Source organism: Oncorhynchus keta, unplaced genomic scaffold (genome assembly GCF_023373465.1).
Source record: "Oncorhynchus keta strain PuntledgeMale-10-30-2019 unplaced genomic scaffold, Oket_V2 Un_contig_25848_pilon_pilon, whole genome shotgun sequence".
Classification (NCBI taxonomy): domain Eukaryota; kingdom Metazoa; phylum Chordata; class Actinopteri; order Salmoniformes; family Salmonidae; genus Oncorhynchus; species Oncorhynchus keta.
Window position 1 is genome coordinate 603 of NW_026284655.1, and position 13,609 is coordinate 14,211.

General features: G+C 47.7%; 1 pseudogene; it reads right to left on the reverse strand.

The window, feature by feature from the left end:
* Positions 1-10,222: 10,222 nt before the first annotated feature.
* LOC127922480 (suppressor of cytokine signaling 1-like) lies at positions 10,223-13,248 on the reverse strand (annotated as a pseudogene).
* Positions 13,249-13,609: the final 361 nt, after the last annotated feature.

Here is a 13,609-nt window from a genome sequence, read left to right on the forward strand (position 1 = left end):
CAGTAGAGACGAGGGGATAGAGGAGGCTTGTACATCACAGTAGAGAGGAGCAGGGAAGAATAGAAAAACTGTACATCACAGCCAGAGAGAGGGCGGGGAGGAGGATAGAGAACTGTACATCACAGTAGAGGGCAGGGAGGATAGAAAACTGTACATCACAGCAGAGAGACGAGGAGGATAGAGAACAAAACTGTGTTTTCATGTGGTCTGTCACCACGGCTGTTTGTTCTGTTTCTATCTTAGTCTCTTCAGGAGAGAACGTGAGAGAAAGGAGTGCAGAGAGAGGAGAGAAAGGAGACAGAGAGGAGAGAAAGGTGTCTAAGGAGAGAAAGGAGAGAGCTTGCGTTCCAGATCATGCCAGTGTGATGCATTGTGGGTAAATTGTTAGGGCTGAACTGACTGATCTACCAAATAATAATGTGTCGTTATGACGACAAAATGTTGGAACAAGCCCCAATATTATTGAATTGGTAAGACAGGCCTACATAGCTGAGGAGCCAGAGAGGAGTGAAAGGAGACAGAGAGGAGAGAAAGGAGACATAGAGAGGAGAGAAAGGAGGCAGAGAGTGAGGAGAGAAAGGAGACTGAGAGGAGAGAAAGGAGACAGGAGAGAGAAGAGAGAGGAGAGAAATGAGAGAAAGGAGAGAAAGGAGAGAAGGAGAGAAAGGAGAGAGAAAGGAGACAGAGGAGAGAAAGGAGACAAGTGAGGAGAGAAAGGAGAGAGGAGAGAGGAGAGAGGAGTGAAAGGAGAGAGACGGAGAGTGAGGGAGAGAAGGAGGAGGAGAGGAGAGAAAGGAGACAGAGTGAGAGAGAGAAAGGAGAGAGGAGAGAAAGGAGAGAGAGAGGAGTGAGGAAGAGGATGGAGAGAAATGAGACAGAGGAGAGAAAGGAGACAGAGAGTGAGGAGAGAAAGGAGAGAGGAGAGAAAGGAGAGAGAGAGGAGTGAAAGGAGAGAAAGGAGAGAGGAGAGAAAGGAGAGAGGAGAGAGGAGAGAATGGAGAGAGAGAGGAGTGAAAGGAGACAAAGGAGAGAGAAAGGAGAGAAAGGAGAGAGAGGAGTGAAAGGAGACAGAGAGAGAAAGGAGAGAAAGGAGAGAGAGGAGAGAAAGGAGACAGAGTGAGGAGAGAAAGGAGAGAGGAGAGAAAGGAGAGAGGAGAGAAAGTAGGCTGAGAGGAGAGAAAGGAGGCTGAGAGGAGAGAAAGGAGAGGAGTGAAAGGAGACAAAGGAGAGAGAAAGGAGAGAAAGGAGAGAGAGAGGAGAGAAAGGAGACAGACAGAGGAGAGAAAGGAGAGGAGAGAAAGGAGAGAGAGGAGTGAAAGGAGACAAAGGAGAGAGAAAGGAGAGAGAAAGGAGAGAGGAGAGAAAGGAGACAGAGAGTGAGGAGAGAAAGGAGAGAGGAGAGAGAGGAGAGAAAGGAGACAGAGAGTGAGGAGAGAAAGGAGAGAGGAGAGAAAGGAGAGAGGAGAGAAAGGAGAGAGTGAGGAGAGAAAGGAGACTGAAAGGAGAGAAAGGAGGCTGAGAGGAGAGAAAGGAGGCAGAGAGAGGAGAGAAAGAAGACAGAGAGAGGAGAGAAAGGAGACAGAGAGGAGAGAAAGGAGAGAAAGGAGGCAGAGAGAGGAGAGAAAGGAGGCAGAGAGAGGAGAGAAAGGAGAGAGAAGAGACAGAGGAGACAGAGAGGAGAGAAAGGAGACAAGAGAGGAGCAGAGAGGAGAGAAAGGGAGACAGAGAGAGGAGGAAAGGAGCAGAGAGGGAGAAAGGAGAGAGAGAGGAGAGAAGAGGGAGAGCAGAGAGGAGAGAAAGGAGGCAGAGAGGAGAGAAAGGAGGCAGACAGAGAGGAGAGAAAGGAGACAGAGAGGAGAGAGAGAGAGGCAGAGAAAGGAGAGAGGAGAGAAAGGAGGCAGAGGAGAGAGGAGAGAGAGGAGAGAAAGGAGACAGAGAGGAGAGAAAGGAGGCAGAGAGAGAGAAAGGAGGCTGAGAGGGAGAGAAAGGAGACAGAGAGGAGAGAAAGGAGAGAGAGGAGAGAAAGGAGAGAGGAGAGAAAGGAGGCTGAGAGGAGGAGAGACAGAGAGAGGAGAGAAAGGAGGCAGAGGAGAGAGAAAGGAGAGGCAGAGAGAGGAGAGAAAGGAGACAGAGAGAGGGAGAGAAAGGAGACAGGAGAGAGGAGAGAAAGGAGAGAGAGAGGGAGAGAGAGGAGAGAAAGGAGGCAGAGTGAGAGAGAAAGGAGACAGAGAGGGAGAGGGAAACAGAGAGGAGAGAGAAAGATGAGAGGAGGCTGAGGGAGAGAAAGGAGAGAGGAGAGGAAAGGAGACAGAGAGAGGAGAGAAAGGAGGCTGAGAGGAGAGAAAGGAGGCTGAGAGAGAGAAAGGAGACAGAGAGGAGAGAAAGGAGACAGAGAGGAGAGAAAGGAGACAGAGAGAGGAGAGAGGAAAGGAGAGAGGAGAGAAAGGAGGCTGAGAGAGAAAGGAGAGAGAGGAGAGAAAGGAGGCAGAGAGGAGAGAAAAGGAGACAGAGAGGAGAGAAAGGAGACAGGAGAGAAAGGAGAGAAAGGAGACAGAGAGGAGAGAGAGGAGAGAAAGGAGACAGAGGGAGAGAAAGGAGAGAGGAGAGAAGGAGGAGAGAGGAGAGAAAGAACAGGAGAGGAGAGAGGAGCAGAAGAGAGAGAAAGGAGAGAAAGGAGACAGAGAAGAGAGAGAAAGGAGGTTGAGAGGAGAGAAAGGAGACAGAGAGGAGAGAAAGGAGACAGAGAGGAGAGAAAGGAGGCTGAGAGGAGAGAAAGGAGGCAGAGAGAGGAGAGAAAGGAGGCAGAGAGAGGAGAGAAAGGAGGCAGAGTTGAGAGAAAGGAGGCAGAGAGAGAGAGAAAGGAGAGAAAGGAGAAGGAGAGAAAGGAGGCAGAGAGAGGAGGCTGAGAGAGGAGAGAAAGGAGGCAGAGAGAGGAGAGAAAGGAGGGAGAGGAGGAGAGAGGAGAGAGAGGAGAGAGAGAGAGAAAGGAGACAGAGGAGGAGAGAAGGAGGAGAGAAAGAGAGACAGAGGGAGAGAAAGGAGGCAGAGAGAGGAGAGAAAGGAGCAGAGAGGAGAAGAGAGAGAGAGAAAGGAGAGAAAGGAGACAGAGAGAGGAGAGAAAGGAGACAGAGAGGAGAGAAAGGAGAGAGGAGAGAAAGGAGGCTGAGAGGAGAGAAAGGAGGCTGAGAGGAGAAAGGAGAGAGGGAGAGAAAGGAGACAGAGAGAGAAAGGAGCAGAAAGGAGGCTGAGAGGAGAGAAAGGAGACAGAGAGAGGAGAGAAAAGGAGAGGAGAGAAGGAGGAGAGGAGAGAGGAGGCTGAGAGGAGAGGAGACAGAGGGAGAGAGGAAGAGGAGAGAAGGAGGCAGAGAGGAGAGAAAGGAGACTGAGAGAGAGAGGAGAAGAGGCAAGGAGGAGAGAGGAGACAGAGAGACGGGAGAGAAAGGAGACAGAGAGTGAGGAGAGAAAGGAGGCAGAGAGAGGAGAGAAAGGAGACAGAGAGGGAGAGAAAGGAGAGAGGAGAGAGAGAGAGGAGAGAAAGGAGGCTGAGAGGAGAGAAAGGAGGCTGAGAGGAGAGAAAGGAGGCAGAGAGAGAGAAAGGAGACAGAGAGAGGAGAGAAAGGAGGCAGAGGAGAGAGAGGCTGAGAGGAGAGAAAGGAGACAGAGAGGAGAGAAAGGAGGCAGAGAGGAGAGAAAGGAGACAGAGAGAGTGAGAGGAGACAGAGGAGGGAGAGAAAGGAGAGAGAGAGGAGAGAGGAGAGAGAGGGAGAGAAAGGAGACAGAGAGAGAGAGGAGACAGAGAGGAGAGAAAGGAGGCAGAGAGAGGAGAGAAAGGAGACAGAGAGGAGAGAAAGGAGGCTGAGAGAGAGAAAGGAGACAGAGAGAGGAGAGAAAGGAGGAGGAGAGGAGAGAAAGGAGGAGAGAGAGAGAGAGGAGAGAAAGGAGACAGAGAGAGAGAGAAAGGAGGGTGAGAGGAGGAAAGAAGAGGAGAGAAAGGAGAGAGGAGAGAAAGGAGGCTGAGAGAGAGAGGATACAGAGAGAGGAGAGAAAGGAGAGGCAGAGAGAGGAGAGAAAGGAGACAGAGAGAGGAGAGAAAGGAGACAGAGAGGAGAGAAAGGAGACAGAGGGAGAGAAGGAGGAGAGGGGAGAAAGGAGACAGAGAGAGAAAGGAGGCTGAGAGGAGAGAAAGGAGACAGAGAGGAGAGAAAGGAGGCAGAGAGAGGAAAGACAGAGGGAGAGAGGAGAGAGAGAGGAGAGAAAGGAGACAGAGAGGAGAGAAAGGAGACAGAGGAGAGAGAAAGGAGAGAAAGGAGAGAGGGAGAAAGGGGAGAGGAGACAGAGGAGAGAAAGGAGAGTGAGAGAAAGGAGACAGAGGAGAGGAGAGAAAGGAGACAGAGAGGAGAGAGAAGAGGAGAGAAAGGAGACAGAGTGAGGAGAGAAAGGAGACAGAGAGTGAGAGAAAGGAGACAGAGAGGAGAGAAAGGAGACAGAGAGGAGAGAAAGGAGACAGAGAGGAGAGAAAGGAGAGAGGGAGGCTGAGAGGAGAGAAAGGAGGCTGAGAGGAGAGAAAGGAGGCTGAGAGAGGAGAGAAAGGAGAGAAGGCTGAGAGGAGAGAAAGGAGGCTGGAGAGAGGAGGCTGAGAGGAGAGAAAGGAGGCTGAGAGGAGGCAGAGAGAGGAGAGAAAGGAGGCAGAGGAGAGAGAAAGGAGACAGAGAGGAGAGAGAAGAGGAGAGAAAGGAGGCTGAGAGGAGAGAAAGGAGGCTGAGAGGAGAGAAAGGAGACAGAAAGACAGAGAGAGGAGAGAAAGGAGACAGAGAGGAGAGAAAGGAGACAGAGAAAGGAGACAGAGAGGAGAAAGGAGACAGAGAGGAGAGAAAGAGGCAGAGAGAGGAGAGAAAGGAGGCAGAGAGGAGAGAAAGGAGGCAGAGAGAGGAGAGAAAGGAGGCAGAGAGGAGAGAAAGGAGACTGAGAGAGGAGAGAAAGGAGGCAGAGAGAGGAGAAAGGGAGGCAGAGAGGAGAGAAAAGGAGGCAGAGAGACAGGAGGAGAAAGGAGACAGAGAGGAGAGAAAGGAGGCAGAGAGAGGAGAGAAAGGAGGCAGAGAGGAGAGAAAGGAGACAGGAGAGAGAAAGGAGAGAGGAGGAGAGACAGAAAGGAGGCTGAGACAGGAGAGAGAGAAAGGAGGCTGAGAGGAGAAAGGAGGCTGAGAGAGGAGAGAAAGGAGGCTGAGAGGAGAGAAAGGAGGCAGAGAGAGGAGAGAAAGGGAGGCTGAGAGAGGAGAGAAAGGAGACAGGAGAAAGGAGCAGAGGAGAGAGAAAGAAGACAGAGAGGAGAGAAAGGGAGGCTGAGTGAGGAGAGAAAGGAGACTGAGAGAGGAGAGGAAAGGAGGCAGAGAAAGGAGAGAAAGGAGACAGAGTGAGGAGAGAAAGGAGGCAGAGAGAGGAGAGAAAGGAGACAGAGAGAGGAGAGAAAGGAGGCAGGAGAGAAGAAAGGAGAAGAGAGAGGAGAGAAAGGAGGCAGAGAGGAGGAGAGAAAGGAGACAGAGAGGAGAAAGGAGGCTGAGGAGGAGAGAAAGGAGGCTGAGAGAGGAGAGAAAGGAGGCAGAGAGGAGAGAAAGGAGACAGAGGAGGCTGAGAAAGGAGGCTGAGAGGAGAGAAAGGAGGCTGAGAGAGGAGAGAAAGGAGGCAGAGAGGAGAGAAAGGAGAGAGAGGAGAGAAAGGAGAGAAAGGAGACAGAGAGGAGGCTGAGAGAGGAGAGAAAGGAGGCAGACAGAGGAGAGAAAGGAGGCAGAGAGGAGAGAAAGGAGACAGAGAGGAGAGAAAGGGAGAAAGGAGACAGAGAGGAGGAAAGAGAAAGGAGAGAAAGGAGACAGAGAGGAGAGAATGACGACATCAGGGAAATCCCATGTATAAACAAACACCTGGTGTTCTACATCAGTGACTGGGTTTGTATTTCCTCATTGGCACAGCAGACGGAGAGAGAAACAAGGCTCTGTGTGTGTGTGTGTGTGTGTGTGTGTGTGTGTGTGTGTGTGTGTGTGTGTGTGTGTGTGTGTGTGTGTGTGTGTGTGTGTGTGTGTGTGTGTGTGTGTGTGTGTGTGTGTGTACTTCCACAGAACTCTGTCCAACACATGAAAACTCTTCACTTCTCTAAACCTGAGATACTATGAATGAAACACACACACACACAGAGCCTTGTTCTCCTCCGTCTGCTGTGCCAATCTGTAGAACATTTGCAGATGTGAATTGTTTGGTCCTGGTTCTGTATTTAATCATCATGTCATGTGACCATTGGTCCTGGTTCTGTATTTGTATTGGTCCTGGTTCTGTATTTAATCATCTGATAATCATGTGACCAGTCGTCTGGTTCTGTATTTAGTCATGTCCTGGTTCTGTATTGGTCCTGGTTCTGTATTGGTCCTGGTTCTGTATTTAATCATCTGATAGTCATGTGACCAGTCATCTGGTTCTGTATTTAGTCATGTGACCAGTCATCTGGTTCTGTATTTAGTCATGTGACCAGTCCTGGTTCTGTATTTAGTTGACCAGTCCTGGTTCTGTATCATGTGACCAGTCGTCTGGTTCTGTATTTAGTCATGTGACCAGTCGCCTGGTTCTGTATTTAGTCATGTGACCAGTCGTCTGGTTCTGTATTTAGTCATGTGACCAGTCGCCTGGTTCTGGTTTAGTCATTGACCAGTCCTGGTTCTGTATTTAGTCATGACCAGTCGCCTGGTTCTGTATTTAGTCATGTGACCAGTCGTCTGGTTCTGTATTTAGTCATGTGACCAGTCGCCTGGTTCTGTATTTAGTTGACCAGTCCTGGTTCTGTATTTAGTCATGTGACCAGTCGTCTGTTCTGTATTTAGTCATGTGACCAGTCGTCTGGTTCTGTATTTAGTCATGTGACCAGTCGTCTGGTTCTGTATTTAGTCATGTGACCAGTCGTCTGGTTCTGTATTTAGTTGACCAGTCGTCTGGTTCTGTATTTGTCATGTGACCAGTCGCCTGGTTCTGTATTTAGTCATGTGACCAGTCGTCTGGTTCTGTATTTAGTCATGTGACCAGTCGTCTGGTTCTGTATTTAGTCATGTGACCAGTCGTCTGGTTCTGTATTGGATCATGTGACCAGTCATCTGGTTCTGTATTGGGATCATGTGACCAGTCGTCTGGTTCTGTATTTAGTCATGTGACCAGTCGTCTGGTTCTGTATTGGTCCTGGTTCTGTATTGGATCATGTGACCAGTCATCTGGTTCTGTATTGGGTCATGTGACCAGTCGTCTGGTTCTGTATTTAGTCATGTGACCAGTCGTCTGGTTCTGTATTTAGTCATGTGACCAGTCGTCTGGTTCTGTATTTAGTCATGTGACCAGTCGTCTGGTTCTGTATTTAATCATGTGACCAGTCGTCTGGTTCTGTATTTAGTCATGTGACCAGTCGTCTGGTTCTGTATTTAGTCATGTGACCAGTCGTCTGGTTCTGTATTTAGTCATGTGACCAGTCGTCTGGTTCTGTATTTAGTCATGTGACCAGTCGTCTGGTTCTGTATTTAGTCATGTGACCAGTCGTCTGGTTCTGTATTTAGTCATGTGACCAGTCGTCTGGTTCTGTATTTGTCATGTGACCAGTCGTCTGGTTCTGTATTTAGTCATGTGACCAGTCGTCTGGTTCTGTATTTAGTCATGTGACCAGTCGCCTGGTTCTGTATTTAGTCATGTGACCAGTCGTCTGGTTCTGTATTTAGTCATGTGACCAGTCGTCTGGTTCTGTATTTAATCATGTGACCAGTCGTCTGGTTCTGTATTTAGTCATGTGACCAGTCGTCTGGTTCTGTATTTAGTCATGTGACCAGTCGTCTGGTTCTGTATTTAGTCATGTGACCAGTCGTCTGGTTCTGTATTTAGTCATGTGACCAGTCGCCTGGTTCTGTATTTATCATGTGACCAGTCGTCTGGTTCTGTATTTAGTCATGTGACCAGTCGTCTGGTTCTGTATTTAGTCATGTGACCAGTCGTCTGGTTCTGTATTTAGTCATGTGACCAGTCGTCTGGTTCTGTATTTTCATGTGACCAGTCGCCTGGTTCATTATTAGTCATGTGACCAGTCATCTGGTTCTGTATTTAGTCATGTGACCAGTCGTCTGGTTCTGTATTTTTAGTCATGTGACCAGTCGCTGGTTCTGTATTTAGTCATGTGACCAGTCACCTGGTTCTGTATTTAGTCATGTGACCAGTCGCCTGGTTCTGTATTTATCAGCGTGACCAGTTCTGGTTCCATGTGACCAGTCGTCTGGTCTCTGTATGACAGAAGTCGCCTGGTTCTGTATTTAGTCATGTGACCAGTCGCCTTCTGATTTAGTCTCCACGTCCTGGTTCTGTATTTAGTATGTGACCCGTCTGGTTCTGTGTTTCCTCCTCTCCATTATTATCCATCACCTTCACCTTTTATTAGTCATTACTGGGCCCTGACTAACCACACACACAGAGACACCCACACACCGAGACATTCTGGTCCCCTCCCTTCTTCTGACAGAAACATGTTTTACTGACAGACCTTCTGATTCTTCACTTCTCCACATGTTCCTGTAATAGACCCCCCCCCACACACACACACAGAGCGTTTACTATCATAGCTCAGCCCATCTGTCACATTGATGTGTCACTGCGGTTAGCTACTGTACCCAGTGTTGTCACAGCAACCACACACACTGTCTTCTGTCTGTTATACCTGTCTCTCTGTCACACCTGTCTCTCTGTCTTATACCTGTCTGTCTGTCCGTCTCTCTGTCTGTCCGTCTCTCTGTCTGTCCGTCTCTCTGTCTGGGGGTAGGACCGTCATTGTAAAATAAGAATTTGTTGTTAACTGATAAGGAGCATTAGAGAATAAAATATTGTCTAACAGCAACACACAGACCGACAGGAAGACTGAAATATAAATGTCATATTTATTATCCATTAAAACACCCCTAGAGGTAGTCTGCACAGCAGATATGATGCATAGTACACATAGTACACAGTTATACTCATTAGTACTACATAGTACACAGTTACTCATTAGTACACAGTTATACTCATTAGTACTACATAGTACACAGTTATACTCATTAGTACTACATAGTACACAGTTACTCATTAGTACTACAAAGTACACAGTTACTCATTAGTACTACAATAGTACACAGTTACTCATTAGTACTACAAAGTACACAGTTATACCCGCCAGTACTACAAAGTACACAGTTATACCCCCAGTACCATAGTACACACAGTTATACCCATTAGTACCAGAGAGTACACAGTTGTACCCATTAGTACCAGAGAGTACACAGTTATACCCGTTAGTACCAGAGAGTACACAGTTATACCCGCCAGTACTACATAGTACACAGTTGTACCCATTAGACCAGAGAGTACACAGTTGTACCCATTAGTACCAGAGAGTACACAGTTGTACCCATTAGTACCAAAGAGTACACAGTTGTACCAGAGAGTACACAGTTGTACCCATTAGTACCAGAGAGTACACAGTTGTACCCATTAGTACCAGAGAGTACACAGTTGTACCCATTAGTACCAGAGAGTACACAGTTGTACCCATTAGTACCAGAGAGTACAGTTGTACCCATTAGTACCAGAGAGTACACAGTTGTACCCTGTTAGTACCAGAGAGTACACAGTTGTACCCGTTAGTACCAGAGAGTACACAGTTATACCCGTTAGTACCAGAGAGTACACAGTTATACATACAGTACTGCATTATTGTGTAGCGTAAACATTCCTGGTCGTTGTAAACATTGTAAAGTATTGATGCTTGAGTTGTTGTGCTACAGCGAACCCAGCCCTGCCTACAACGGCAGAACCAGTCCACCACCAAACCGTCCACCTCACAGGGTCAGCGACCGGATCAGAACACAACCAGAACCCCGGTGGTGGTTCTTTAATGCAGCCGCCCGTCCCTTAAAAAATCCTCCAGGACCACCACCAAACCGGACAAACCCAGACCCAGACCAAGTGTGACCTATGACCCTGTCGAGTAGTGCACCGTTTAGAGAACAGGGTGTGGTTTTGAACTCTGACCTGTTTCTAACCACGACCCGGTCTCTAGTTTCAAAGCGACCGATCCGAAAAACCCTTCGGTACCGACCCGATCCAAATCAAGTCCCGCCTCAACGGCATCCCCCCAGACGTCATATCCTGTACGTACCCTTCAGTACCGACCCGATCCAAATCAGTCCCGCCTCAACGGCATCCCCTGTGACATCATATCCTGTACGGGGAACTCTAACAGGAAGTGTTTTAGAACTGGGCTGACGGGGACCCTGGCGACCGTTCCACCTCGCCGCCGCACGACTCCGCGACCTGTTTCCTGCACAGTTCCTGGAGCGTAGGGCGCCCGCTTCCTGTGCGGAACGGTCAGGTTTTTCTTAGAGGAATGAATGTAGTGTTCGAGCAGGAGGAAGAGGCAAGGGAAAGAGTGCTCACTTCCTGCCAGGCTGAACCGTTGTCCCTTATAGACGATGCGTACGCTGACCGGGCCGCTGGGCCGCGCGATAGGACAGCGAAGAAGACGTCTTTCTGACGACTGTCCCGGATCAAGAACGTTCCGTGGCAACGTCCTTCAGTCGACTGTGAGCCTGCGAGAGGAGAGGAGGAGGAAGAGGAGGACAGAATTAACATCAAAAAGATTTGGTTGTAAAATAAAAATGACTTCTCCTTTAACTTCATGTCATCTCGTTGATTTTTGAAATATCTTTATTTATCAGTTTAATACATTAATGACAGCTGTTCTCTGTTCCTTTACTCTGACAATTATTGTTGTGAAAGGTTTATATAAATAACATTTGATCAATCAAATTTATTTTTATAAAAAGCCTTTTTGTGCTTATACAGAAACCCGGACCTAAAAACACAAAGAAACAGCCAGAAATGCAGATGTAGAGGCACACGGTGGATAGGAAATAAAACCCTAGAAAGGCCCAGAAAACCAAGGAAATAAAACCCCTAGAAAGGCCCAGTAAACCAAGGAAATAAAACCCCTAGAAAGGCCCAGAAAACCAAGGAAATAAAACCCCTAGAAAGGACCCAAGAAAACCAAGGAAATAAAAAAACCCCCTAGAAAGGCCCAGAAACCAAGGAAATAAAACTCCCTAGAAAGGCCCAGAAAACCAAGGAAATAAAACCCCTAGAAAGGCCCAGAAAACCAAGGAAATAAAACCCTAGAAAGGCCCAGAAAACCAAGGAAATAAAAACCCCTAGAAAGGCCCAGAAAACCAAGGAAATAAAAACCCCTAGAAAGGTCCAGAAAACCAAGGAAATAAAACCCCTAGAAAGGCCCAGAAAACCAAGGAAATAAAACCCCTAGAAAGGCCCAGAAAACCAAGGAAATAAAAACCCCCTAGAAAGGCCCAGAAAACCAAGGAAATAAAAACCCTAGAAAGGCCCAGAAAACCAAGGAAATAAAACCCCCAGAAAGGCCCAGAAAACCAAGGAAATAAACTCCTAGAAACCAAGGAAATAAAACTCCCTAGAAAGGCCCAGAAAGGAAATAAACCCCTAGAAAGGGGCCCAGAAACCAAGGAAATAAAAACCCCCTAGAAAGGCCCAGAAAACCAAGGAAATAAAACCCCTAGAAAGGCCCAGAAAACCAAGGAAATAAAAAAAACCCCCTAGAAAGGCCCAGAAAACCAAGGAAATAAAACCCTAGAAAGGCCCAGAAAACCAAGGAAATAAAACCCCTAGAAAGGCCCAGAAAACCAAGAAATAAACCTAGAAAATAAAACCCCTAGAAAGGCCCAGAAAACCAAGGAAATAAAACTCCCTAGAAAGGCCCAGAAAACCAAGGAAATAAAACCCCTAGAAAGGCCCAGAAAACCAAGGAAATAAAAACCCCTAGAAAGGCCCAGAAAACCAAGGAAATAAAAACTCCCTAGAAAGGCCCAGAAAACCAAGGAAATAAAACCCCAGAAAGGCTCAGAAACCAAGGAAATAAAACCCCCAGAAAGGCCCAGAAAACCAAGGAAATAAAACCCCTAGAAAGGCCCAGAAAAAGGCCCAGAAACCAGCCCAAGGAAATAAAACTCCCCAGAAAGGCCCAGAAAACCAAGGAAATAAAACTTCCCAGAAAGGCCCAGAAAACCAAGAAATAAAACTCCCTAGAAAGGCCCAGAAAACCAAGGGGAAATAAAACCCTAGAAAGGCCCAGAAACCAAGAAAATAAAACTCCCTAGAAAGGCCCAGAAAACCAAGGAAATAAAAACCCTAGAAAGGCCCAGAAACCAAGGAAAATAAAAACCCTAGAAAGGCCCAGAAAACCAAGAAAATAAAACTCCTAGAAAGGCCCAGAAAACCAAGGAAATAAAAACCCTAGAAAGGCCCAGAAAACCAAGAAAATAAAACCCCTAGAAAGGCCCAGAAAACCAAGAAAATAAAAACCCTAGAAAGGCCCAGAAAACCAAGAAAATAAAAACCCTAGAAAGGCCCAGAAAACCAAGAAAATAAAACCCCTAGAAAGGCCCAGAAAACCAAGAAAATAAAAACCCTAGAAAGGCCCAGAAACCACAGAAAAAAACCCTAGAAAGGCCCAGAAAACCAAGAAAATAAAACCCTAGAAAGGCCCAGAAAACCAAGAAAATAAAACCCTAGAAAGGCCCAGAAACCAAGGAAATAAAAACCCTAGAAAGGCCCAGAAAACCAAGGAAATAAAACCCTAGAAAGGTCCAGAAAACCTAGGAAATAAAAAACCCCTAGAAAGGCCCAGAAAACCAAGGAAATAAAACCCCTAGAAAGGCCCAGAAAACCAAGAAAATAAAACCCTAGAAAGGTCCAGAAACCAAGGAAATAAAACCCTAGAAAGGCCCAGAAAACCATGAAATAAAAAAACCCTAGAAAGGTCCAGAAAACCTAGGAAGAAAACCTTGAGAGGAAACCAGGTTCTGATTAGATAAATTGATAAGATTGTGTAATTACCTCCTCCACTCCTAGCGGGCCCCAGTAGGCCGGAACGTTCCAACATGGCGGCCGTCCGAGTGATCAACAGGAAGTCAACCTTGCAGGGGAACAGAGGAAAGTGGGTGGGCACTGGGTCCAGGAGGGGAAGAGGGGGCTGGTGGTCTAACAGGTCTGGTCCTGGGATAGGGGACGCCACACACTGGTTGGATGGGCGCTGACGGTGCGACTGGGGACTGATGATGATGATGATGGTGAGGTTGCGTGGGAGGTCCCGAGTGTGGAGTCGAGAGGAAGGTGGGGAGGCGCCTAGAGGTCTAGAAGGTGACGCTTGGTTGTTGTGTCTTGTTCTTCCACAGCGCTGTGAGCGATACCATCCTACAGGGAGAGCGGTCCCAACCCTCTCCCATCGCTACACAGTTCCCTGGGAGAGAGAGAGACCGTCAGGACCACTACTACTACCACACACCATCCTGTTAGGGAGAGCTGGTCCCAACCCTCTCCCATCACTACACAGTTCCCCTGGGCATCCTGGGAGAGAGGGACCGTCAGACCACTACTACTACCACTGCTACTACAACTGATACTACTACTGCTACTACTACTACTACTACTACTACTACTACTGTTACTACTGCCACCACCACTATTACTACTAACCACTACTACT